The 25,743-nt window shown below is 38.4% G+C and overlaps 1 protein-coding gene across 3 annotated transcripts in view; it reads left to right on the top strand.

Moving 5' to 3' along the window:
* The window catches only part of FNDC3B (fibronectin type III domain containing 3B), a 348,034-nt gene that overhangs the window by 156,040 nt on the left and 166,251 nt on the right, over positions 1-25,743 (top strand). The gene's annotated exons all lie outside the window — the stretch shown is intronic.

Genomic DNA, 25,743 nt, shown 5'->3' with positions numbered 1-25,743 from the left:
TTGAGACACCCTTTCTAGACTGTTGTCCAGATGGAGAAGATAGAAGGGGGTCTTGCCCGTTTGACCCCAGTTTCCTGAGAGTAGTACCACTTAAATCACAAGCTGGCCTGCAGGAGCGGAGGAGAGTAGTTTAGGGCATGCGTGAGTGGTTACAAGCAGTCAAGAGCCCAGGCTTGGATGTCAGGCTGTGTGGGTTCAGTTCTGAGTCTTCTGCCTCAAACTTTCTGATGTTGGATGAGTCATGGAAAGACTAATCCTAGATTTCCTCAACAGTAAGAGGAGGATGATAACAGTGTCTACTTCAGAGAGATGTAAGGATTAAATGATATTATGTGAAATGCAGAGCATAATTTCTGGCACTTATTCTGGACTTCCGTAAATGTTCAATGTTAATTATTATTATAGAGGATATTTGGGAGAGACTGTGAGAGTTCTTTCTTCAGATCTTAAAAATGTAGTAGTTGACATTTGACAAGGCCACCCCCACAAAAGCTTTTAATTGCTCAAAGAGTTATTCAGCTTTAAACATTTTTATTCTATGTTATACTTTTCATAGCTTTTTTCCACTTACTCTTTTTCCTTGATTCTGGGTTTTGACCTTCTAGGTGTTGGCCCTAATTCTTGTTCTCTCTGGGGCTTCAGTTTTCTCACCCGTAAAATGGAGGGACAGAGGTGGGGTTTGGTTGATATCTTAGGTCATGCCTATCTCTGTGATCTGAGCTCTGGGTGTGCATAGTCAGAGGTTCCATTTTGAATAGGAGGAGGAGATCTAGAGTTTGAGGACAGCCTGAAAATCTGAAAATCAGAATGGGCCACATGAAGGCATAGCAGTAAGTGGACTTCGTTTGTGTTAAATATATCCTTTAAGCTATCATTTTCCTCTTTTAAAAAATAGTTACTTAAAATTTTGAAACTGTCTCACACTTAAGGAATTTGTTGCAAGTGCAGTACCAAATATCTTCTGGCACTTGTTGGCTAAAACCAATTTATTTTGGGGAAATAATTTGAATGGTACAAAAACTTTGTATTTAAATTGTGCAAATATGGTGTGAATAGTACAGGAAAACCACTGCACAGTGGATTGGTCTCCTGATGTCTATCACTGCTGAATGCTTCAGTTGTATTCTCTTAGAAACAAGGACATTCTCCTGTGAAACCACAGCACAAACATCAAAATTAGGAATTTGATAGTTGTGTTCTTAATATGTCCTGTTAGGAGGCCATGATTTTGATTTTTCCTGTTCTGATGATGATTATTTTGATCAGGTGGTTAAGGTGGTATCTGCCAATCTTCTCTATCGATGACTTTCTCAATTTCTTTGTAATGAATATGTATTTTGTAGGGAGATATTTTAAAGTGATGAAAATAAATCAATATCAAAGTGTCAATTTATTCATTTATTTATTTATACTAATACAAATGCATACTTTTTTAAAAAATTTAGTGGGTTATAACCCACTACTAACATTATTTTGGTACTCAAATAAAATCTCTTCCAACCATCTTATGTACTCTTTTAACATATCCCCATCATTCTTTGAGTACTTCTTTTCTAGTACAAAAAGATGTTCCGGGCTCATCTTGAGGTTCTCTTGCCTTTGTTCTCAATTAACCATTTCCCTAGGAAACCCTGGTTTCTTTTAGTAGAGAATGATATTTAGAATCCAAGATGATCTGGATGGTATGTAGGCCATTACTACTGGGATTGTACCTCTCCAAGACTCTCAGTGACAAGAGTTAGAGAATATTTAATGCACATTCTTAATGCACTCATATAGGCATAAAAACACACATGAGTACACATTTCATATGTATTTCTACATCTTACTGTATATATTGAAATGAGTTTACATTGATACTTCTAATTCCAATCCAACACAGGCATTTTAATTTTCCTCACCATGTTGCTGAAACTCCTTTCTATTATACTGACAAGTCTGGCTCCCTGTATATGTAACCAACCTCCCATTATTTCCCCCTGCTTCATTCCTTTGGCTGATAGCACATGTCAGACCGCCTCACTGCAGGGACATTCTCCTTGCCCAGTACCAGGCTGCCACCATGAGTGATGTCTTCTTGAACCTAACCTATCTCCAGATGCCCATGCTAGGCCACTCTTTTATGTGACTTCTCCATGCTGGGCATCCTCCTCATCTCACTCCAATGATCATTCCCCATGTCTGACTGACCCTCTTGCTCTGGGAAGTCTAACTTGAGGAGGGCATGGCAAGAGAAAGAAGCAAAATGAGGAACTATTTTCATGTCTTTCTCATGCCTTGTGAAGCTGTGGTAGCTGTTAGGAATTTATGATAACCCTATGATACTAATCTCATCAAGGAAAAAGTTATATAACTTACTTTTGTCCTTTGGGTTGGCATTTGGACAAATAAATGAATGCAGTAATGTACGTGTCAACAATTCATTGTCTTAATTTGGAGAGTGAAACTGAGTGAAATGACTTGGTAGTTTGGGGAGAAGACAGAAGTGAATTTTCTTTTCTCAAAAGTGTACCTAAGTACCTTGATCTTTAATTTTTAGCAAAAGAACTGTCTTTATGGCAACTGTTGCCAGTATAATTGTTGCCATATGCATATGTGGGCAGAAAGAGTTTGAATAGCACTTGCTAGCTAAAGCCAGCTTCTTAGAGGATTTATGTGAACAATAGTTCAGAATTTTTATGCTTATGATCTTATCCCTGTGTGGATGTTTGGGCCAGCCATGTTTTCAGAGCTGTCTGTTCCAGCCAGCCTCTCCTAAGGGCCCCCACAGTGAAGTTCTGTTAGCACTTCCATTGGAAGCCCATTGCGGGCTGGGTTCTGGCCGAGTGCCCCCTCAAGAAAGCCACAGCCCAGCGGGGAAGGCACAGGGTGGTGTTTTTCCATCGGATTCTGGCCAGTCTCCAGACACTTTAATGTCTGTGAGGTTTCTTCTCTTGTCTTTCTCCCTTTGAGAAGCACCCTAACACTACTAGTGGACATACTAGGGATGAAGGCAGTGTGTGGAGTATGTGTGTGTACTGGGGGGGCTTGAGGTGGCCCTTTTACTTGGCTCCCCGGCAGTGCTCTTCCACCACTGGCTTTCTTGGGAGGGTGACCTCCTGAGAAGTGGTAGCAACACCTCTAGAGGATTTCCCTGTCACGGGCATTTTCTTCCCTGTGGTTGTCTGAGTAAGGTGATGGGACTCTCCTGCTGGGTCTTTAACCTCTTCTCTCTAGCATTCTGTGTACAGATTGCTGACATATTGAGAGACTGACTCACGCTTATCAGTTTTTCATTCCCCAGCCTACGGAGTATTACAGAATGGCAGCTGTTTAACTGATACCAGAGTCCCCTTCAAGTCTTCATGATGCCCAAAGTTGGTCTTCAGATGTGCAACAAATAATTTTTTTAGCATGAACATGTTCCATGCGGTATTTGGAACAAATTATTATGTATCTGAAGTTCAAATTTAACTCTGAGTTTGTCCTCTGTGTGTCTTATTTGGCATCCCTACTTCATGAGTTTTTGCATGATGCAATAACTTGGATACATATTATACCTAGAATAAAGTGTATATGTGATCAATTTCTAAAAAATTGGCAAGATTCACAAATAAATCCTGAGTGGATGAAAATTAGAGACTTGATCTTAACTCTCCTTAAAAGGCAGCTGAATTGCAATTGAGCTGGCAACTCACATTTGTCAGGTGCCCAGACGAAGTTAAATCAGCCAGCTTGAGGAAGGAATTTGAAGTTACAGCATCCAGAATTTCAGATTACCTGTTTTTTCCCTCCTCTTTAATGGCTTTTCAGCTTGTAGGTTAGAAATTTAGACTGAGCCTTCCCTTCATAAAAAGCTTCTTTTCTTTATTCATTAAAAAAGATAGCTATCTGAGGTTGCGTTTGTACTTGTAGGAAAAAGAAAGTTTCATTTGTAACTCCTTCCACCTTGCCTTGTCTTTTACTTGGTCCATATTTCCACTGGCATATTCGACAAGAAGACCAGAGTGCCCCATGTGATACAAATAAGGATCTCTCCCACCCTCTGGTAGGTACTCTCTTGCGTATTCTTGGACTCACTTGATCCAAATAACAGCTTCTTGTGAGGGCCAATGTTATTCAGGAATTCTTCCAAGTTGAACAGTTTTTTAGGTATCTTCCCAGAGGATAAAGAGTTTGTCTAATTAAATCTTAGGATTGTCTTTTTAGCCCTTTGTTGTTGAATGAGCAGGGTCCTGGTGAGGTCCTTTGGTCCTCAACTGTGTCGTTTTCATCTTCCCGAGTCTGGTCCTTGACTCCTGGAAGAGATTATTTGAAAGCATACTTGTAACTTGGCTCCACATTCATGATTTGGCTTAAATAGAATCAGGAGTTATTTGAGGCCTTTTGATGGTTCTCAGGGTTGGCAAACTTCTTCTGTAAAGGACAAGATAGTAAATATTTTTCTTTGCACACATATGGTCTTTGATGCATACTTTTAATTTCTTTTACAACCTTTAAAAATGTGAAAACCATTTTTAGCTTCTTGGCTCTATAGAACCTGACTATGGGCTGGCAGTAGTTTTACTATGTAAGAGTCTTTGCTGTCAGAAGTATGTTACGTGGAGAGTTCTCAGATTTACCCTTCATTTCCAACTATATAGAAATGATGTTGGTGGGAAGAGGTAAGGTAACAAGTGAATTCTTAGTACTAAGAATATGTTAGTGTTATCAGCTGTGGACAATGTACTATCTTGGAGGACACTGCCCTCTCTTCCCCTAACCTTCTCCTGTGAATATACTTGTATTTTTTATTTGAATTCATATTTATACTAAGAAAAACGGCAGAGTTGTGTTAGTGGGTCTGTAGGAACCCACTTATTGCTCTTATAGCAAGTTCATGCCTACAGTGGGAGAAAGCAAGACAGGCCATGCATTTGTTTTCCGTCTTTTGTGTGTGTGCGTATGTGAATTTAAACTCATGACTGAGGGTTTGGTGGAAGTTTGGGTAGAACCAGATGTCCTAACCAGTTTTACTGTCTTTCTGAAAATAGTTTTTAACTTGCATATGATTTTGAAGCCTTGTGGAGAGGGAGTATTGTATTCACACACACTCCACAGGAAGCTTGCTGTTTGATTTGCTCTCTCTCTTCTCTGACTTCCTTTGAAAGGTTATACTTGGTGTCCTTCCAGATTTCAGTGCAAACATTGTTTTCCCAAAACCACCTTGAGGGGATTGATAGCCCTTTAGATACATCATACACTCCATACCTTTCCTGCTGCTGTTCTTGCTGATTGTATAAAGCCATTCAGTCACTCCTTGTCTAGTATTTTCAATGGAAATTTTTTTTTCCCCATTACTTTTTTCCTCTAGACCTTTAGAAATGATTTTTGGGCCCAAATTCAATTTTGAATAGACAGACATAGCTTCTAGGAAAGCCGTTGGGACTCACTGAATTGTGACTGTTGGACAAAGGCATTTTGTTTTGAAGGCTTGCCCCAAAGTGGTGTTGGAGTCTGAAAGAAGGGCCGCCAGCATCTGGGTCTTTCTGCTGTGAACTAATAGGGAAGCTGATGTTTGCTGAGTGGATGGCTGTGCTCACTGTCCAAACAGATCTCTGTTTGCCAACTGTGAACATATTGCTGCCTCTGTGAGGCACTCCATCATGCCTTGAATGGATCCTCTTGTGTTCAGAATTTTCTGACTCAAAGGAGGGAAAGAGAAATATTTCTTTCAGACTTAAGTATTCACCGTAGCATCCATAGTCTCATCAGACCTTTAGAAACCAAGCATGCACCGGAGATGCTTCTTAAGGAGAATGAGACAGGGGGTAGAGAAAGAAAAGGAAGAAAGTAAAAGACAGCCCCATTGAAATGCCTTGATTCTGGCCACTCATGGCCAAGGTTTTATAAATAAACCAGGCTGCCTTGGTAAATAGAATTGTGAGAATATTCCTGATTTCCCCTGAGCAAAATAAAACTTTCAGCACCGAGTTTCCAACTCGTGGCTCATTTCTGTTCACTTTTACACACACCTACCTCCCAAAGCATATAACACATCCATAATATGTTATTAAATGGGTAATAGGGTTTCATTCCACTTAAATAATTCCTTAAGAAAAGATTAATTGATATACACGTGTCTTAATTACTTTATAAACTCTTTTTAGAGTTTCATACCTAGTCTATAAAATAAAATGGGATTTTTTGTTTTTTTTTTAAAATCATTTTGGTCCCTTTATTGAGTCATTTTCTGTACTGAAATCTGCTTTTTGGCAAGCTCTAGTGTTAGCTGTGTGAACTGAGGACACAGCTCACAGGACAAAGTTAGACTTTCTTTGCAATTACCTGTTGTTTAGAAACCTTGGATGAGTGGAGATAGGACAGAACCAACAACATTGTCTGGTAATGAAGCTAAATGAGTACATGGCACTCATAGGAAACACCCATTTTAGCCTGAGTTATTTATCAAGTGTTTGTTAAACCTCTGGGCCAACTTTGCTTGAGTATTGTGGGGAAAATGAAGAGAGTTTCTTGTAACTGATGGGAAGGACTGTGATTTTATGAATGGAAAAGTAGATTCCCACACAGCAATAAATCTATGTTGCTTTCCCTCAGCCAATGAGAAATCCGTGTTGATTTGCCTAGATGGAGTAAATCATTTTTTGGCTTAACCTGATAGAAAGCTTAAAACCAGGTTCACCACCCCATCCCAAGCTATGGTGTTAACAACCATTTTTGTTGACTGGATAGGTATTAATCATTTTTATTGTCTGGATATTGGTATTTGTTGTCTGTATAATTTTATTTGTGATTTCCTGTACTCACAGAAAAATCTGGGTCTATTATCTCACTTGGTTAAAACTGGAGTATAACAGGAGTAACAGGGATGGTTGGGCTGGAGAGGAAGTGGCTACTGTGGCTATGGTGTAATAGTGGTGATCCCAGCTGATCCGTGGGGAGTTAAGCTGCCAGGCATTCTTCTGAGACATGCCTCACGTCTCTGCCTCACTCACTCACCCCGTCCTCTGGTAATCTTGTGAGATTGGTACTGTTACTTTCTGTGTTTTATGTTGGTGGTGGTAGTTTAGTTGCTAAGTCGTATCTGACTCTTGCGATCCTGTGGACTGTAGTCTGTCAGGCTCCTCTGTCCATGGGATTCTCCAGGCAAGAATACTGGAGTGGGTTGCCATTTCCTTCTCCAGGGGATCTTCCCGACCCAGGAATCGAACCTGGGTCTTCTGCATTGCAGGCAGATGATTTACCAACTGAGCTATACAGATGAGGAAATTGAGGGGTAGAGAATTTAGTAATTAACATACATAGGATCACACTACTAGTAACTGGTGAAGCTTGGAATTGAACCTAGAAGAGTAGGCCCAGTATCTCTGCCACAGCTACTTCTCTGTGGCTGGCCAGTAAATAAATCTTCATTCTCCTTGCAGAGTTTCAGCTTATCTTTTATTTCTTATAGTGTATCTTGGAGAAGTGTTTAAAATTACTTAAAATCTAAATACTAGGAAGCTGAGATCACTTCAGAAAGATAATGTGTTTTATAGGTAAAGGAATTTGCCCTTCTCCTGTATCTGTTTTTATCTCAGAGAGAAGTTCCATATTTAATTCCTTGGAAGTTACTATAAATAGATTGAATTACATTGTGGCTGATAGGTAGGTGGGTAGTAAATTTTGTTCAGCCCTTAATTGGCATTTTTATTTTAAATATGAAGGTAATGAGTCACTATCCAGTATCTTAGTAGAAAATCAGAATGTTTATATATTCTTGTATGCTGTGTATGAGAAATATATAGAAATTATTCAGCCATTTATTTCTTTATGATGTGACTAGGGAAAGAGAAGGATAAGACTTGGAAAGAATGTTTTTAGACTAATTTTTACTACTGTAAGGTAATATGACTATTGGCAGCATAGTTAATTTTTCTCAAGGGATTATAGGGCTGATTGAAATTGGCCAGTTTAAAATGATTTTTTTTCTTTAGGAATTATATTTATTGCAGCTCATGAATGCTATGTTGAGTAGTTACTGGTCATCTGAAAAGGTGCACCAAATGAAGAGGAAGTCATATGGTTTCTGAAAAGGAGTCAAAATAGTGCATGAATAATGTAAGGCAAGTTTTGTCATTCATTTCTAAGAGTCTATCAGAAAGAAAGTTTGTTTAGAAGTATATTCTAGAGAGTATATTTCAGAAAATCAGTTATTAAAAAAATGTAGGTCATGCTGTATTGTGGTATTTTATGTGGGTTATAAACACTAACTAAATTAACAATTTTGTGTGAATGTGTTGAGCACATGAAACCTGGCCAGAAGTTTTAGAATTGCTCTAAAATGAGAATGTGTTCAAGTTCTTCTGAGAGAGAAATTATGACCAAAAAAGTAGCTCAGCTTTCTACCTCTTCTGATTACTTCTTTTGTTTTGGCCTTCCTTGCCTTTGTCAATTTTATTTTATTTGACCTGAGTCTATTTTGCCTGTTTGGAATCTGTTTTTGAGGGGTTCACAAACTCCCCACAAAAGAGCTCATTAGAAAGTGGTGACTTTACATCTAAAGAACTCCCAGCCCCTACTTTCTGAATGACACCTATGATCACTACTTTAATATTCTGGAAGCTGCCATCTAGTAGTTTTCAGCAGGCTTTTCTGCTTGGTTTAGGATTAGTCTATAAATTGCAGCTAAGATGTTAATTTGTGTGAAAACCTGGAGAAATTGGAAAACTTATTTGGTGTTACTTTTGCTTGATAGCCACTTGAATGTTGAAGTAGCATAACATTTTAGCACTTGCTTCCCAATCATTGAGTAAATCATTAAGAAACAGTGAATATCAAATGAAACGTAGAATCTACAGGGGAAAAAAGTGACCAAAGCACCCTGTCAGATTTGGCTACTTTTATTTTTGTACATATGCTTCAGATTGTTAGGTTTCGGGTTTGGTAAATTTTGATAGGCTAGACTCTCCCAGATGTATTAAATCATTTTGTGAGTAGTGAATTCAGTAAAATTAGGACATTAAAAGATAACAAAATAAAACATTATCAGTAACACTGATTCTTTTTCCAGGGTTTTTAGAGAAAATATTTGGTTTTTAACTTTCTGGTAAATCTCATCTTGTAAAGTCCAGGTTAGGACCATACATTGGTACTTAAGATCTGCATCTTTATTTCTTCCTTTACTTTGGCTGACTTTAATAAGAATATTGTGATGTGAGCACATGGGATGAAGGAAACACAGGGAGAGATGAAGCACGAATTACAGGCATCTGGTATTTCTCCTAACTGCTGGAGAACCATAGTTGTCAGAACGTTAATTACTATGCGGTCATAGATTAGATCGACACACTGTCCACTGTCAAAAGTGGCTTTTTCAAAACATGAATATGTGAATTTATTTTACACCCCTCCCCATATAGCTTTCATCCGGAGGTGTGGGGAGTGGAAGTGGAGGGAAGCAGATGGGAAGCAAATGGACGAGATAGATTATAATATATATTTTTTTAAGCAGAAAATATTGTTTATTCCATTACAAGAATGAGACTAAGAGGGATGCAGGACTCTTTAAAACATGGGGTAAAGCAGTATTTTCATTATGTTGAGAATGAGTTTTAGGAACACATACATTTGTAAGACTTGGCATTTTAATGTGAATCATATATGTTGCCGAGTCCATGGGATGACCAAACTTTCTTAACACTGTTTGTTCCCAGTCTGTCCAGAGATATAAAACCTTTTTTTTAATGGAATTTTTTTTTTTTTTTTTTTAGTTTGCTAAACAATTGCCCTAAGAGTCCTGAACCAGTGGTTTTGAATACTTTCAGAATATGAGGAAGCTAGAGATGCATGGCTATTCTCAGAAATCGTCTTCGGTGTTAGGTTAATGCATAGTGAGATTTGTCAGTCCTTCCAGGGGACAGTGACCTGCTTTTCTCTGGGGAACTTTCAATATTTAGAAAGTATAAGTCAATTTATACTTAAGTAAAACAAATGTGTTAGTTATAGGAATACTGAGTCCAACTAATATACAGTGAATCTGAATTTGAAGTTAACGGAGAAAGGAGAGGGGCAGAATACATTTATTATAGTAAGCTACTCTCTAATTATAACGTGGAAGATTTTGTGCAGGAAATGAGTTTTGGTAGTTTCTGGGACATTAGACTTGAAGCTGGCTCTTACGATAAATCCAAATTGGGTTGTTAGTGGAAATTTTGTGATTGTGTTCACAAAGCTCTTAAACATCCATTGGACCATTGGATAGGTCTAAATGTTGGGACTATGAATTTTCTAATTTCTTTCAGTTTCTTCTCAGACTGTACCATATCTCATGAGGATGCATTTCTACTCCCATTTTAACACCCTTTGAATTGTCATGCATCTTTAAATGTCAATTAAAGGCAACATTTTTTTCTTTATTAGTAGCAAATAAAATTTTTTGATGGTATCATAGACTTGGTGGAATATGATATTTATAAAAATAGGCCCCTATACTACAAACAATAACTTGCATCATTTGTTTTTCTGCTTCTTACTCTGTCGGGCCATAGTCGAGATTCTAGACTTTGGACCACTAACAAACGTAGATAAATTTAAATTTAATTTTTTGAATGAGTAATCCCTCTGGGAACCTCACTAGTTGAGAGATCTGTAAATTGCTATAAGCGCATCACAATATACATATAATTGCTAACAGTCCTCATGAAAAACCTGCAGAGTGGTGTAAAATGAGAAAGCGAGTTCTTGAAAAAGCAACATTTTGTTTTTTTAAATAACAGATTCAAATTGAATCAAGAATCTCTGAGAAAACCTTTCCAGAATATTTCACAGATTATATTGGCACTTTCAAAATATTCATGAAATTTACCAAAGTTGGAAGGTGGATACACGCCTTCATAGGTTATAAGCTATTATTTTCATTCTTTTTCTTGGGTAGAGGAGCTGGTTAAGGAAGTGATGGAATAAAGGCCATCAAAATTGTTGATATTTTTCAGTAAAATGAATCACTATCAGATTGTTTTAGGGTTTAAGAAAACCTAAGTATTAATTTTTTCATAAGATTCTATATTTTTGTGTAGTGTGTTTAAAAAAAAAAACCTTTGTAGCGACATACAAAAAATGAAAAAATTTGCATGCAAATACCCAAAAAGGTATAAAAGTTGAGAAGAATAAACAAAAGTTTTAGGGAAGAAAACATTCTCTTTTCTGGCTCAAGTGAGAGAAACATCAGCTGAGAAGTTATCTGCTTTTTATTAGTAGATGTGTTACCCATGTGTAGAATTGTCGTCATTCTTTATATACGTATTCTTAAGAGAGTTGAAATTTTGCAGCTGACATATTTGTATAAGTTTGGATTGAAAATGAGAAAGTATCTTGATTATCGGATGTGTAATGCCTGACTATTCTTTGGGTTATAGTTATAGATAATGAGACTACTTAATATGAGGTGAGCTTTGTTATAATTTCATATGATAATACACTTAAAACAAAAAAACATATAAACTATAATACCTAGATTATTTCATATAATATCATAAAAACTTACATAGCATATAAATGTGAAGATATAAATATTTAAGTAGTGACTATAATGCTGATTCTAATACTGGTGATCTCAATAACCTAGTACAATTTAAAATGAAAAAAACCAACAAAAAAAAGAAAAAAACAATGAAATCATAATCTCCCTCAGGTGTGAACTTGGCAGTACTCTGTTGTTCGGGCTTTGCCTGACTCCTGTTGTGGGTTGAGTTCCCAGCTGCAGAGGCTCATGGGTCTCCAAAGGCATGGAAAATTCAGAGATTCATAGCTCAGTTGGTAAAGAATCCATCTGCAATGTAGGAGACACCGGTTCGATTCTTGGGTCGGGAAGATCCCCTGGAGAAGGGATAGGATACCCACTCCAGTATTCTTGGGCTTCCCTTGTGGCTCAGCTGGTAAAGAATCTGCCTGCAGTGTAGGAGATCTGGATTCGATCCCTGGGTTGGGAAGATCTCCTGGAGAAGGAAAGGCTATCCACTCCAGTATTCTGGCCTGGAGAATTCCATGGACTCTATAGTCCATGGGATCGCAAAGGGTTGGACATGGCTGAGTGACTTTCACTTTCATCATTAGTGAGCTGGCCATGGTGTGGATGAGAGACTGCTAGTCTTCTGCCTGAAACAGACTTGTTGACTGTAAATAGATCAGGGCAGTGATGATTCTCCACACCTTGTGCTTAGAGTGATAGAGTGTAATGTTTTCAGAACCTAAGTTTAAAAAAGGCCGTTGACAAGATAGATTGTTAGGATGACCAGTGGGGATGCAGTTAGAAGCCACATCATAGAAGGAGAGGGTAAAGAAATCCCAAATGGTTTTGTCTTTGGGAGGCCTGATGAGATTTAACTCCCTAAGTATCTGAAGAATTGTTTTATGGGATTGAGATTACATTTAGTCTGTAACACTCTGAGGCACAGATTTCAGATTTCTTCTTATTAAAAGGGAGAAAACCATTATCAATTAAGATTTATAAAAAATAATTTGCTGAGAAAGTGGATTCTATATTATGTAAAATATTCTGGCCACCTACTAGAGATTTTGATCAACAGTTCAAGCCTTGAGTTAGGAATTGAACTCATTCAGTTCAGTTCAGTCACTCGGTCGTGTCCAACTCTTGCAACCCCATGGACTGCAGCACGCCAGGCTTCCCTGTCCATCACCAACTCCTGGAGCTTGCTCAAACTCATGTCCATTAAGTCGATGATGCCATCCACCCATCTCATCCTCTGTTGTCCGTTCTCCTCCTGCTTTCAGTTTTTCCCAGCATCAGGGTCTTTTCCAATGAGTCAGCTCTTTGCATCAGGTGGTCAAAGTATTGGAGCTTCAGCTGGGGAATTGAACTGAATGACCTTTAAGATGGTTCCCACCCCTGAGGGAATTTTGATTCTGTGATCTTGGCTGTTAACTAAAAACAGTTATAAAGAGTTTGTCAAATGTTTTCCCTGTTTATCTATTTTCAGGTGCATAGAGTTTCATATTAAACTATTACTGGTGCCTGGTAATCATATAAATAAAAGCAATACTTGTATAGATGGCTTCTTTTATTTTTTAAATGATCTCAGTTTATCTTTGGTTTTTTTTTAGATTTATTTATTTATTTTATTCATATATTTTTTGGCTACACTGGGTCTTTGTTGCTGTGCACAGGCTTTCTCTAGTTGTGGCGAGCGGGGGAGACTCTGTGGTTGGGCTGCACCGGCTTCTCATTTCGGTGGCTTTTCTTGTTACAGCACATAGGCTCTTGGAGAGCGGGCTTCAGTAGTCGCAGCCTGCCAGCTCTAGAGCGCTGGCTCAGTAGCTGAAGTGCAAGGGTTCAATTGCCAGGCAGCATGTGGGATCTTCCTAGACCAGGGATTGAACCCATGTACCCTGCATTGGCAGGCAGACTCTCAGCCACTGGATCACCAGGGAATCCCTAGACTGTTTCTTAATAGAGTGTTTATTATTTTGTGTTACATGAAATTCTGTGATTTTGTTGTTGCCATAGGAGTATAATAATAGTTGCTTTATTATGCTTTATTATGACTAAACTGGAGGAGTATTTTTAGCCAAATTATAGTCATCTTTGATATATACTTAATTAAATACCCATTAATTGGATAAAATTTATGGAACTTGGCTGTCGTTTTTCCTCTCTTCACTTTTAAACATTGTGCTGAAATTACGACTAAGCTAATTTGACTTAAAGTAAGTACAAATGAGATGTGCTTCAAGAATCCTGGATGTGCTTACTTTTTTCTCTTACTCTTTATTTCATTCTTTCTAGGTTATTATTCATCTATGACTGATTCATAGGACATCTGCATCAAAGCCAGGGGGGTATATAGGTGAGGGATGAGGAAGGTCGAGCTGGTCAGTCTGTGAAAGGAAACAGATTCTAGAGGTCTGGAAATCAACATTTTCAAAAGGCACCAGAGATTCTAATGTGATTCACATTTGAGGCTCGTTTTTGTGTTCAGTCACTCAGTCGTGTCTGACTCTTTGTGACTCTATGGACTGCAGCACACCAGGCTTCCCTGTCCTTCATCATCTCCCAGAGTTTGCTCAAACTCATGTCCATTGAGTTGGTGATGCCATCGAACCATCTCATCTTCTGTCGTCCCCTTCTCCTCCCTTCAACTTTTCCCAGCATCATGGTCTTTTCAAATGAGTTGGCTCTTCCCATTAAGTGGCCAAAGTATTGGAACTTCAGCCTTAGCATCAGTCCTTCCAGTGAATATTCAGGATTGATTTCCTTTAGGATAGACTGATTTGATCTCCTTGCAGTCCAAGGGACTATCAGGTGTCTTCAATACTACAGTTCAAAAGCATCAATTCTTCTGTGCTCAGCCTTCTTTATGGTCCAGCTCTCATATCCATACACGACTACTGGAAAAACCGTAGCTTTGACTATACCGGAAGGATTTTAGGGATTGTCAACTAACAGTTCTCTTCTACAGTCTGCAAGGATAGGCCTAAATGACATCAATGCTACTGCTCTAGAAGGAAGCATGGAAATCATTGGGTTTCTTTTGGGTTGCATTTGAGGCATTAACATGCACAGTTAAGTGACTTACCCAAGGCCTTATGGATTGGATCCCATATCTCACTGAGCTTCAGTTGGTTTTGATGGAGGTGTTGAAGATCAGAGTTTTAAAAAATACCATTTGAAAGCTGAAATGAACCATTGACCAGTGGCTATATTACTATCATGCTTTGAGTATCATACGTGTGCTCTGATCACAAACCTTCTAATGCATCACATTGAATTGGAAAACAGTTCAGTAGAGATTAATTGGTGTGGTTTTTCGCATGGTTTGAATTTTCTCCTCAATCCATCAGATTATTTCCTTCTTTTGTGTTTTTGTTTGATTTTGTTTTTCCTTCTTCCTTCTTCCATATTCGATATCTGTCTAGTTCCTTGTTTCTTTTTGGAGAATGTCAACTTGCTGCCCCGAAACTTTCTTTCTCCTTGTTAAGCAGTCTTCACTCTGTTCTAGCAATACCTTGCCTAACAAACCCGACCTTATATCTGTGACCAAGAAATTTTTAATCAGATATTTGTCATTGTTTTACTCTTCTAAAAGTGAAGGTGATCACTTAGTAAGTATGAGGCTTAAGGTGTATCTCAGTAGAAGGTCTTCAGAGACTTGTGCATATGGGAGTTATCTTATAGGTGATATCGCGGGGAAGAGAAGTCACAAAACAATGGTTTCTCGAAGGCAGTGATGGAGAAGAAGAGTTTGAAAAAGACTTATTCACATCTTCTGATACTCACAGTTTAATCTGAGTAGGGATGTCTGGACTGGAAGGGGTGTAATGTGAACATTTTGCCTTGAAGGGATTTATGAGTTGCTCATGTTTGTATATTGTGTATATTGTGGTTATGTTGTTTAACCGTTGATGGCAGTATAAGTGAAATCACTGTTTTTTGTTTTTCATTAAACATATTGATAATTCTGCATTTTCCTTTTCTTATCTATCCCTGTAGACCTGGTCTTGGCTATTCCTGATTGGCTGGTAGTTGAGTGGATGAGAGAAGTTTAAAATTTATCCTTCTCTTGAAAAGCTTGCTTTTTTTTTTTTCTTTTTAAAGCTCAGAAAGAACAGCGGTTAATCAGTTAGGAGAACTTTCTGGTAATCTATTCCCCAAGCTTAGGCTCTCTGTTTTCATTTGTCTCAGGCCCCTTTGTAAATGAAGGGTTGGTACTTGGAATTGTGGCTTACTTAGGAAAATTTTTTTGTTTGTGATGCACCATTGTGCCAGGACAAGAAAGCATCTATGCCATAAAAGCAGTCGGCTGCCCCTCAACAGTAACTGTGTCAGCTCATTTTTATAGCTGAGAAAATAACCAGCCAGAGTGATTCAGCGGTCCTACAGTTACTTGGAGGTGTTTACTACCTGCCTTTGATCAGACTTCAAATAGGAGAGTCTAATCTATTTGTAGTTGTTATTTACTGTCAGTCTCAGCCTGCCCTTTATTTTTCACGTACAAACAAAAGAGTAAATGCAAACAAGCTGTGTAAACATATCTGGTCTATAGGAACTCTCACTTACTCTCTTGGCCTCCTCTGCATGGTTTAGGTAAGGTAGACATTAGAACTATAAACTGAACTAGTCATCTCAAAGCCCATTATTAGGTCCCAGCCACTGGACAATTTAGAGGATTTTCATTAGCAGTGACAACATTTTTGTAAAATTAAGTTAATTTCAGAAGATTGCCGGTCTTCTGTTGAGAAGCAACTTCCAACCTGACCTGTGTGATTGTGAATGAGCAAATACAATAACCTTATAGACTGGAGGAAAAATGGCATCAGGTAGATAAACTGTAATTTGTGTTCTATGGATTAGTGTTTTGTTTTGTTTTTTCTATTTCCATAATAGCTATTAGTTTTCTTTAGCAGTTCTGTGCCATGGATCCCAGACATTTCTCTCTTTTTTTTTTGAGGTACATGAGTTAAAAGAACCAAGATAGTAAGCCGTGTGGGGATGCTGTCAATAAAATGCCTTTAGAATGTTGTTAAAGGCTTTCCCTTATGGGAAGCATGCTTCTGGTGGGGGGTGGACAGGGGTGGAAAGCAGAAGAGCCTGCCTTGAGGGCAATTAAAAGGGATCCTCTGTGGCTGACCTAAAACCTCATCAGAGCAATGGATACTTGAAACCTCACCCCCACCCCCAAATATATTGTGTAATAATATGTTGGTAAAGCTATACATTATTATTTGTAATTCAGCTTTCAGGTCTGGGTGATGTTTAAATGTTCTTTGATTTCTAACAGATGGATAATGTAAAACAGCTCTTGAGAGGAATGCAATCACATACTGTTGTCGGGTTAATGACTCCATGCTATTTTCAAACTTGCCCCTCTTCAGCATGACCTTGGAGTTGTAAGGAAGTGCAAATTTGCCCCTGAGTTCTTCACAGAGTTATGAACTATTTGCTGTCCTGCCTTTTATTTGCTGTTCTGTCCTTCCCTGGAGAAACAGGCTTGTTGGTCAGCCAAATAGGGTGGGAATTGAGGCCTGGGTAGGAAGAGTGGACCGCGTTTTACTCATCCCTGGGTCAAGAAGATCCCCTGGCGGAGGAAATGGCAACTCACTCCAGTATTCTCGCCTAGAAAATCCCATGGACCGAGGAGCCTGGTGGGCTACGGTCCAGGGGGTCGCAAAGAGTTGGACATGACTGAGTGACCGAGTATGCACATTCCCTTTCATAACCCTTTCTGAGACCAGAGAAGGCTGGTGAGAGAATGAGGGAGACCCGTTTAAAATACTCAGGGTCATAGCGAATAAGATCTGCCCCATTCCTGCTGGCACATTGCTTAGTTGCTGTCTCTGCCATTGCCCTTCTAATGAATAATCTTTCTTCTGATTTTTTTCTGTACAAAATTAATAGACTTATTTCTTAAAAACATCAGTTTGCATTTTATTTCAGTACATTTAAAATGAAATTTTAAGTACTCTGCCCTAATAAATTTTTACCTTCAGCAAGACTCTCTTGGAGGGTTCCACTGAACTTACACTCACCCATTCCACCTCAGTTTTTTTGGCAATTTCCTCTTGAATTAGTTATTAGCTGGAACACCAGTTCTTGGGCAAAAGGGTCCTCATTTCCCTCAGTAAGGAAATGTGATGGGCTCTCTGATGCCCTTGATGGATATAGAGAAAACATGCAAGGAAAGATTTCCTTCAAAAGGCTTTGCAGTGAATGCCTTTTTTATGACTTTAATTTTGCTGTGAACTTTTGCAGCGACTTCTCTTTGTAAAATATCAGGAGCCCATTCTTGGTATTAATGAGTTGTATTTGTATCATTCCTCAGAGCTTTGAAGTTTATAAGGTCCTGGTTTAAGTATAAATAAGGAAATCCATGGATTATCTTCCATTAAAACCTGACATTAAAAATCAAAGACAGACTGAATCTTAGTGTTCATTTAGATAAATTTAACTGGGAGGATGATACTGAATGTTTTCATCTGTGGACTGAGTAAGTTATATTCCAAGTTTGAACAGGGTGAGAAAGTTTAGCATGAAAAGCAGGGCCCTAAGACCTCGGAAGGTCCAGTTTCAGCATCAGGCTGGATCTATGAACTCAGCATCCTATGTTTTGGTTTGCCCAAAGATGTACCTTTGGAACCATTTTTCATAGACCTATCTAATTCTTCAGTCAATTCTTTTGCTGGACTAGATCTTACCAAATGCTCATGCAGTTTGAGATGTCTGGGCCGTGTGCCTGACTCCATGCCGAGCTACACCGTTATCTGTCAGAGACATCTCAGGCCAGAAGCGGACTGAGAGCTGCATTCCCGCACCGCCCCCCACCCCACCCCTGGGCCGCACTTCTTTGCACCTGTGCATTACTCATTCTGCATGCCGTTCTCTCCATAATTACGAACAGAAATCCTTGTTCTCTTCAATGTCATTGTGTCCTTGGCATCCTGCTCAGGGTCTGGCAACTAGATTGGGTTCAGCAAAGGTTTGTTGAACAGAACAAAGCAGCAACCAGGACTTCTAAAATCAGGAGTTGAAGGCTGTATTACTGGCCTCTCTCATGATATCTAATATCGTTAACAGTCTTAGAGCTTGTATTTCTGTAGCCCTGACTGTATTTATTTTTAAGCTTCTTATTTTGTGCTGGGGTATAGCCAAGTAGCAATGCTGTGATAGTTTCAGGTGAGCAGCAAAGGGACTCAGTCCTACATATCTGTTGTTGTTGTTTAGCTGCTAAGTTGTGTTGGACTGTTTGCAACTCCATGGACTGTAGCCTGCCAGGCTCCCCCGTCTGTGGGATCTCCCAGGCTAGAATACTGGAGTGGGTTGCCATTTCCTCCTCCTCCAGGAGGATCTTCCCCACCCAGGGATCTAACCCAGGTCTCCTGCATTGCAGGCTGATTCTTAGCCACTGAGCCACCCGGAAAGCCCCCAGCCACACATACACATGTATCCATTGTCCTGCAAACTTCCCTCCCATCCAGTGTAGCCCTGAATTTAAATCAAGTTCTTTTTAAAACTGTGTTAGCCATCGTGCCTGTTGTGAATGGATTCACTAACTTCCTTTACCATTCATGCCAGTCACTGGGAGTTTTAAATATGCTCCTTCTACCCACCATGGATGATTATTGTCCAGCTCCAGTGCTCTTGGCCTCTAATAAAACAATTGCTGCTTGTTTATGTAGTAGTTAGTAACATTTCTGTTATAAAGTCTCCTGTGTGGTGTTTAATCTGTTACAGCATCTTGTACAATAAATGTTTATTGAATTGAATGTAATAAAATATTAACTAATACAGGAAACTCACTCTGTATAGATTTTGTTAATATTTAAGCCTTAAAAAAAACTTGATAAAGTAGATAACTCAATTTTATTGAAACTAAGGAACATTGGGATTGATGAAATTTAATCTGGTGTGAGATTAAACTCTTTACTCCTGATGCCCTTATAACAGCTAAGCAACGGAACAAGTTCAAAGAGGAGTATTGAGAAAGAAAAAGTTGCATTCAAAATGGGAAACATGCTTAACTAATGTCGCACCTTCTTGTGTTTTGAATGGTTGACTGTTAAGATGGTGGTTTCCCATTATTTATGAGTTCTGTCAGCAGCTCCGTTTTGTCGGTGGTTTACTTCAGGAAGACTTCAGCAGGAATATTTTAGTCACCGGGCAATTTGTTGTTATGGTCACTTGCTACTTTTAAGGACAATGCTGAGCCAGACTAGAAATTCTTGTAATAAAGCCAGTGTCAGAGAGAAGTAGAGGATTGACTTTCAGAAAACAAAGGCTGATCTTCTTATTTATAGAGTTGTCCAGACATTTAGAAAGTTAGACACCTGCAATTTTCTAAGGTTTCCTAGAAATTATGGAAAGATAACAGGTAGTTTTGGGAGAGGTAGGGCTAGTAATTAGGGATGGGAAAGTAGATTACTATGGCAAAGCAGCTATCTTTCCCTTTTAAAGAAATTTGTTTCTTGTTTTTTAATCAACATAATTCATGTATCTTGAATGCATTATTTTTTAAAAGGAGAATATTATTTTAAATTAACAAGATGGAAAAACATTTTTAGAGGAGAAAATGTGAAGGGCAAAACAAGTGACTCGCTCATTTGAGAGCTCATGTAACTCTTCATTTGTCTTTCTGTTGCTGCTGTTGTCAATCGCTAAGCTGTGTCCAGCTTTTTGCAACCCCATGGGCTGCACTTTGCCAGGCTCCCCTGTCCTTTACTATCTCCTTGAGTTTGTGCAAACTCATGTCCATTGAGTCAGTGATGCCATCCAACCATCTCATCCTGTCGCCCACTTCTCCTTTTGCCTTCAGTCTTTCCCAGCATTAGAATCCTTTCCAGTGAGTCAGCTCTTCACAGCAAGTGGCCAAAGTATTGGAGCTTCAGCGTCAGTCCTTCCAATGAATATTCAGGGTTGATTTCCTTTATGATTCACTAGTTTGATCTCCTTGCTGTCCAAGGGACTCTGAAGGATCTTCTCCAGCACCACAGTTTGAAAGCACCAATTCTTAGGTGTTCAGCCTTTGTCATGGTCCAACTCTCACATCCTACATGACTACTGGAAGAGCCATAGTTTTGACTATACAAACCTTTGTTGGCCAAGTGATGTCTCTGCTTCTTTTATGGGCTGTCTAGGTTTGTCTTTCTGATAAATTCTCTATTAACCTCTTTGTTCATATTGTATTTCTCTTTATGGCACAATGTTAAAGTTGTTTTTAAAATACCATTATTTAACCAGGTACTGTACTGGGCACTATATGCATCAATACAACTCTCAGTCCTTGGAGCATCCTTTGAAATTAGTTCTTGTCCTTTTTTTTGTTTGGTAACTCAGAAAACTGCTGATCTGTCAGAGAGATTTTAAGTAACTTGCCCAGGGTCATGCTAGAAAGTGGTAGAGCTCACATTCAAACCCAGGCCTCCCTAGCTCCAAGGGTTTTCTTCCTGCACTGCTCAGATTCTGCTCTTTCCAGTCTGTTTCCTCTCTGGCAGGATGACTGGGGGAAGAAGTTACAGATTGGAGAGACCAGTACATCTGAACCAGAGAGATGTGCAGTCTGTACCTGACTGCATATGAGAGTTACACTTTGAGAGAGAGAAAAAAAATGACTTTGCAGCAACATTTTAAGAAACAGCAAAACTTACTCCCGAAGGAAACCACACTGAGCTAAAAACTATAAAAACTGACTTCCAGACCCTATTGTTCCATCACCTGCCTGATGCTCAGCTTGCATCTGGGCCTCACTGAGGCCCTCACAGTGAGACCTCTCCCAAATCCTGAGGGTCTTCTAACAGCTCATTTCTGTGATCACTAACATGTTCATAGGATGGTGATCATTTAAAATCTTGCTGAATTTAGACAGTGCCTGAAATGCATCCTTGTGTGTGTGTGTTTATATATCTATACCCCATAATTAGACCATCAGTCTCTTGAGGACTAAGAATGCAGCTTACTGGTATTTTGCATAGCACAGTGTCTAGAAATAGCATCCTCCCCAAAATTAATGTACGCGTCATGAAATGTGCTCTAGGAGATTTGTGTTCAGTTGCTTTTTGGTATTTTACCCCAGTTTTACCATCTTATAGTTTTTTTGGTTATGTACTCATCATGTAACATTATTTTAGAAAACTTAAATAATTATTAAGGTGAAATTCATATAATATTAACATGAACTATTAGATAAAATTAACTATTTTAATTCATTTGCATTTAGTGCATTTGCAGTGTTGGTCATTCACTTCTTTCTAGTTCTAAAACATTTTCATCACCCCAAAAGGAAACACTTCGATCTTTTAAGCAGTTAACTTCCCAAATCATTCCCACTGTTCAGCCATCAGAAATTACAGATCTGAGTTTCATCTCTGATTTATTTATTCTGGATATTTTATGTACATGGGATCACACAGTATGTGACCTTTTGTGTCTGGCTTCTTCTATTTTTTTTTTTTTTTTTTTTACTTCTTTTACTTAGTTTAATATTTTCAACCTTCTAGCATCTATCAGTGCTTCATTCCTTTTTATGACTGAGTAATATTCCCATGTGTGTATTATATCAGATTGTATTTACCCATTTTCCCCCAAATGGACATTTTGGCTGTTTGTACCATTTGACTGTTGTGAATAGTGCTGCTGTTTTTGTGTGTTTGTTTGAATCTCAGTTTTCAATCACATTGGTGGGCCGTATAGTACTTTTCTGTGCAGCTTTTTGAGGAAGAGCCGAACTGATTCCCGCAGCAGCTGTACCGTTTTACACGACTACCAGCAGTTGTGCAAGGGTTCCAGTTTTCCACGTCCACACCAACACTTATTTTCCATCTCTCTGAGAATCGCTGTTACAGGAGTTTGAAGCGGTGCCTCACTGTGGTTTTGATTTGCTTCCCTAATGACTAATGAGGTGGTGAGCATCTTCTCACATTTGTTGGCTCTGTCTTCTTTGGTAAAATGGCTGTTTAAGTCCTTTAGTCATTTAAAAAGCTGGGCTGTCTTTTTGTTGAGTTGTGAGAATTATTTCTGTATTTGGGATACTAGTTCCTTATCAGATACAGAATTTGTAAGTATGTTTTGCCTGTCTTATAGGTTGTCTTTTCACTTTGTACTAATGTCCTTTGCACGAGGTTTTTAATTATTATGAAGTCCTCTTTGTTGTTTTTTCTTGTGTTGCTTGTAGTTTTGGTGTCACATCTAAGAATCCATTGCCAAATATAACATTATGAAAATATAGCCATGTTTTCTTCTAAGGGTTTATGGTTTTAGCTTTTATATTTAGGTCTAACTTTTATATATGATATCAGGTAGGAGTCCAAGTTGATTCTTTTAGTCTGTTTGAGGCCTCTTGTAGTTTCATATGAATTTAAGGATTTGCTTTTCCATTTCTGCCAAAAAGACTTGGAGTTTTGATACAGATTACATTGACTTGGCTTCCCTGGTAGCTCAGCTGGTAAAGAATCTGCCTGCAATGCTTGAGACCCTGGTTTGATTCCTGGGTTGGGAAGATCCCCTGGAGAAGGGATAGGCTACCCACTCCAGTATTCTTGGGCTTCCCTTGTGGCTCAGCTGGTAAAGAATCCGCCTGCAATGCTGGAGACCTGGGTTCGATCCCTGGATTGGGAAGATCCTCTGGAGAAGGGACTGATTTTGTAGATCACTTTGACTTAGAGTATATCACTTTGAACAGTGTTGCCATCTTAATAATACTGTCTTCCATTCCATGTCTTTGTTTAGGTGTTCTTGGGTTCCACTTCTTCAGGTCTTTTACTTTCTTTCAGCAGTGTTTTGTAATTTAGGTGCAGAAGACATTCACCTCCCTGTTTAAATTTATTCTTAGGTATTTTATTCTTTTGGATATTGCTGTAAATAGAATTTGTTCTTAATTTCCTTTTCAGATTGTTCATTTCTGGTGCATAGAAACATAATTGACTTGTGTGTTGCTCTTGTACCCTCTAAATTTATTGAACTCTTTTTTTAAATCTAATAGTGTTTTGTCTATGGAATCTTCAGGATTTTCTATATATAGAATAATGTCATCTGCGAACATGGTTTTACTTTTTCCTTTCCAGTTTGGCTGCTTTTTGTTTTTCTCCCAGTTGTTCTAGCTAGGACTTCTGGTTACATTGTTGATAGTGATTTTGAAGGTGGGCATCCTTCTCTTGTTCCTGATGTTAGGGGGAAAGCCTTTAATTTTTTCACCGTTGAGTGTGATGTTTGCTGTGTATGCTTATTGTCTTTTAACCAACTTGAGAACTTGTTAGAAATTCTGACTCTTAGGATCCACCCCATATCTTCTGATTCTGAAACTACAGGAAGTGGAATTTAGTCATCTGGATTTTTGGAAACCCTCTGGATGATTTTGATGTGTGCTAAAGTTTAAGGACCACTGCACTAGAGTTTAAGCTTAGGTTAGGACCTGTGTTTTATCTCTCTATTCTTTTTAGTCCTCATATGGGATTAATTAGTGTTGAATAACTTAAACAACAACAACAACAATGTTCCCAAAGTGCCTACATAATCTGTTAACTTGTCTACATGTCTCAAATCACCATACATAACTGGAGATTCATTATTGGACATTCACAAGATTCACCAGAGGACCTCACATTTTGTATTTAGTCTTAGACCCATGCATGGCAAACAGCGCAAGTGTACTTTTATTTAGGCTGTTTGTCTTGGTAATTGCTTTCACCATAATTATCTGGTTACCTACTAGCTGTGGTCTTACCCTTATGACTACTTCAGCCAGCATGAAATTCTCTTCTGGCTCTTTGGAAAGATCTGGAGTCTTTTGTTTTTGTTTTTAATAGGGCTTATTGGATTTCATCACATACCTGTTTTGCCCTTGTTTTATATTTCTCATTAGTTTTCCTTTATCTTGCTATGCTGTGCCTTCAGTCCTCTTACATCCTTTTTCCCTCTTTCATTCTTTTTGAACAAGATAGTATTTAAGTTAATAAGCTAAGAATGTAATCTAGTGCTACTTATGGCTATTGTTGAAACTAGCCATTTGGACACACAGGTACCAGTTTATATACAAATACAGTAATAACATTCTATTTATTTATTAGTTGTTTACCTACTGGTGAATATTCAGCTCATAAAAATACATTTTCAAAACGGCAAAATCGTGGTATAATTAATTATTTATAGCTGGTCTATTTCTGAGACTGGTTTAATGATAATTGATACCGTGGATTCCCATTTTCCACCACTTCTAGGTGTCTGAACCTCATTTGCAAATTCTCCTCCAGTCAAGAGTCAATCTAGTTAACTCTTCTCTCAGGACAGAATATTCTGAGTATATTAATAGTGTCAGAGCCAGGGGTATCTCCATGTGGGAGCTGTGTGGGATCACCAGTAGCAGGGAAGAAACATAAAGTGAAGTAGAATGGGCTTACAGCCTTGGTGGGGGCATAGCTCCATGAGCTATGTGTGGCCCTAAAAATACAACATTGCTGGACTTCCCTTCAGTCTCTTTGATAAAGTTGTAGGATCCTTGCATGAATTACTATTGGGTGAATAATTAAGCCATTCTCCAACCTTTCTTGTTCACAGTTTGTTATAAGTAAATGAAAAATCAATTCACTAACAAATGCTAGCAGACTTTTAAGATGTCAGACCGTGTACATGAATATTGCAGTTAAAAATTTTAATGACTATAAATGGATCATAGTTCTTATTTGCATGTCACATCTTATTCAATGAAAAGGGCTGAGGCGCGGGTGGGTAGGGCAGGTCTTGACTGTTGAAGTCACAACCTAAAAGCTGAAATTGATCAAATTTCCCAAGACATTTCTTCATGGAATTACTTGACTTTTAGCTAACATTCTACTTCCAGTTCTAGAAATTGTACATGTGGCATCTTTTATCTGTCTGTGGAAGAGCTCATGTGGTCTCTAGCTGAGCTTCTTAATTAGTTTCTCAAAAAAAAAAAAAACCCATTCAGACAGTATTTTGAAGGTGTACGTTTGGATTCAAAGTATTTCATCTATGTGTATGTATATTTGTGTAGACTTACATTTATGTGCCAAGAATGTTTAAATAAAGAGGGTTTGAGATATCTTAAGTGATTAAATTTTTTTTTTTCAAGTTTAATAGATCGATGATTTTCCAATACAGTCAAAGAGGAAGTTTGTTTGGAGACTGTGTCGCTTTTTTCCCTGCCTCACATATCCTGTATTGGTGGTTTGAATAAGAAGAGAACCATTTTCCACTGTATTCTCATAACTATATACTTGAAATCTTGTGTCATGAGATCACCAATTAAAAAATCAAAAGGTATC

This window comes from Odocoileus virginianus, chromosome 4, assembly GCF_023699985.2.
Source record: "Odocoileus virginianus isolate 20LAN1187 ecotype Illinois chromosome 4, Ovbor_1.2, whole genome shotgun sequence".
NCBI lineage: Eukaryota > Metazoa > Chordata > Mammalia > Artiodactyla > Cervidae > Odocoileus > Odocoileus virginianus.
This window is presented reverse-complemented; position numbering and strand designations above follow the sequence as displayed.